This window comes from Palaemon carinicauda, chromosome 2 (assembly GCF_036898095.1).
Source record: "Palaemon carinicauda isolate YSFRI2023 chromosome 2, ASM3689809v2, whole genome shotgun sequence".
Lineage (NCBI taxonomy): Eukaryota > Metazoa > Arthropoda > Malacostraca > Decapoda > Palaemonidae > Palaemon > Palaemon carinicauda.
The window spans coordinates 67,192,047-67,194,639 of NC_090726.1; the positions used below are offsets into that span (position 1 = coordinate 67,192,047).

Consider the following 2,593-nt stretch of genomic DNA (forward strand, 5'->3'; position numbering starts at 1 on the left):
TATATATATATATATAAATTTCCAAAACCGCTCAGCAGCATTGCCAAACATATAACTTCTTGGACTCTCTCCGTCCCTCAGGTAGGGACGAGGGAGAGTAGTCATACTCTTGTGAGAGGGGATACCTAGATAAGTACACTCCGAAACTGCCGTGTTGTGGTTAGGAAAAGGGAAGTGGGTGGGAAGTGCTCCAATCTGTGTGTGCGCATGAATACAAAATTAGTCGTGTACACTTGCGACTGCTTATGGTCATTCTAACACACACACACACACACACGCACACACACATATATATATATACATATATATATATATATACACATATATATATATATATATATATATATATACAGTATATATATATATATATATATATATATATATATATATATATATATGTATATATATATATATATATATATATATATATATATATACAGTATATATATATATATATATATATATATATATATATATATATATATATATATATAGAATAGGTTGGTGTAAAGTGGATCAGAGAGAGTGTCCTATGTATCATAGAATATTCATTTTCCGGCTTTCTAAATCAACTTGTGTCATTTAGACATATCTTGGGCAATAATTCTGAATAGCTCTGTTTTATAATGACACCTAAATGCGAATCTCAGCATGAAATCTGAATTCATAAAGACCCCTAAAAAAAAATCGATTAGCAAGATCTTTTCGTAGAATCAAATTCACTCCTGTTTTAATAAGATCTTGCTGCCCTAATAGCATTGAGCAATTTATATGATTGTTAAGGTAATTTTATAGCAGTTTTGGTAGACATATATATATATATATATATATATATATATATATATATATATATATATATATATATATACATATATATATAGATATATATATATTTATATATATACATATATATGTGTATATATATATATATATATATATATATATATATATATATATATATATATATATATATATATATATATATCTGATATCATATTGAAGGGATTTTTTATATAGAATGTATGTTACACTACCCTGAAACAAGTTTATTTGGACTTTTAAATATTTTGTTAATTTGTCTTTTTAGCAAATTATGATAACTCAAACTAATCACCTTTGAAATACAACAAATTAATACCCTGGAATTCCAAATTACATCTAACTGACCGTTCAAAGAGAAACATCAGCTGGAGCATGCGAGGTCAGCAGATGTGCATGCAAGGAGAGAAAAAAAAAGGATGCCAGACCTACCAAGAACAGATAATTTAGTGCCCTAATTCTAAGTGAAAATAAGAGAAATGAAAACTATAATGGTTCTGACTATGGATTTGTAATAGATTTTAACGTGTCAAATTGTTGGATCCTCACAATCAGTTCAGCTAAGCTTCTCAGTTTATCCAACTTTCGGGTCAGAAGAAGATTATAAGCCTTTAAATGAAATACGGTAGGCGCACAGCCCTTTGTCACAACAGTTTCCTTGTAACATTAAAAAATTACCTTGTTTTGCCAAAAAAAAGGTCAAATGATAAATCTTTTATTTTTGTGTCCTTTCTCAATGTGGTGAGGGGTAATAGTTTCAAGATAACTACCTTGACGAACGGAAACGAAAAGTAATTGAATAACTACATGCATAAAAATTTAGTAGTGTCGTACTTATACCGTAGTATACTTCAAATGTAACTATTTTGAAATTCAGAATAAAATATAAATACATCGAAGATCTCTCTCTCTCTCTCTCTCTCTCTCTCTCTCTCTCTCTCTCTCTCTCTCTCTGCAATAACGGCTATTTTGCTAGGTACAAATTATATGATGAACGGACAAAAGTTATATCATAGATTTCAAACGACGGTCTACACCGACCAAAGACTATGGTAGAGTTACCCCTTTAGAAAATAAACATCATAGCTACACCGTATCCTATAAATAGGTTTGAAATAGTCTTGCCAGTTTACGCTAACATTTAAAATGACAAAGATATGCACCTAATTTCAACATGTATTTTGCCATGCAATCTATTGGTTTGTAGAAATCAACTGATTCGTCTTGAGCAAAATCTCTTTGAGTATCTAATTCGAAATGACATACCGCATTAAAATAGCATCTATATTTTCTGTTAAAATCACTGATCATGATAGGTCATGTTTGGGCTCCCTGTGTTCTCAGTAACCACTCAGCCCAATTTGTTTCCGTATCCACATTTCCCTTTGGAAGAAAATATTGTAACAAGTCTCACTAAAACAGCACACGAGGCGTTCTTACGATAAACGACAATATTAACAGGCGATTCCAACGCACACAGTTCCCCGCGGAGAGCAGCTTATACAACTTTACTTTCACACACCGCAGTAAACACTGGTATCTGTCTGGCGCTGCAAGTGTGGCGTGAGCCAGTGACCAGCCCGTGCAAGTCTTTACTTTTCAACCTGCCAAACGGAGGCACGCGCTCTGTCCATATAATTTGCAACTTCATGAAAAAACTGTATTCCACATTGAATTGATTATTGACGTTTGCAGTGATCATTCCCGAATACCTGGAAACGTCTAAAGAAAACTGACATATTGAACAAACACTGCATCTGAAACATATTACTTG

General features: G+C 32.0%; 1 protein-coding gene across 3 annotated transcripts in view; it reads right to left on the bottom strand.

The window, feature by feature from the left end:
* The window catches only part of LOC137625715 (uncharacterized), a 294,152-nt gene extending 291,796 nt beyond the window's left edge, over positions 1–2,356 (bottom strand). Inside the window, exon 1 of one of the 3 annotated variants that reach the window (XM_068356620.1) lies at positions 2,260–2,356. The gene's annotated coding sequence lies outside the window, so the exon portion shown is untranslated. Of the gene's footprint in view, positions 1–2,085; positions 2,196–2,259 lie in introns of those variants that run through there. The other 2 variants (XM_068356630.1, XM_068356638.1) reach the window with 2 other exon arrangements.
* Between the last annotated feature and the right edge of the window lie 237 nt (positions 2,357–2,593).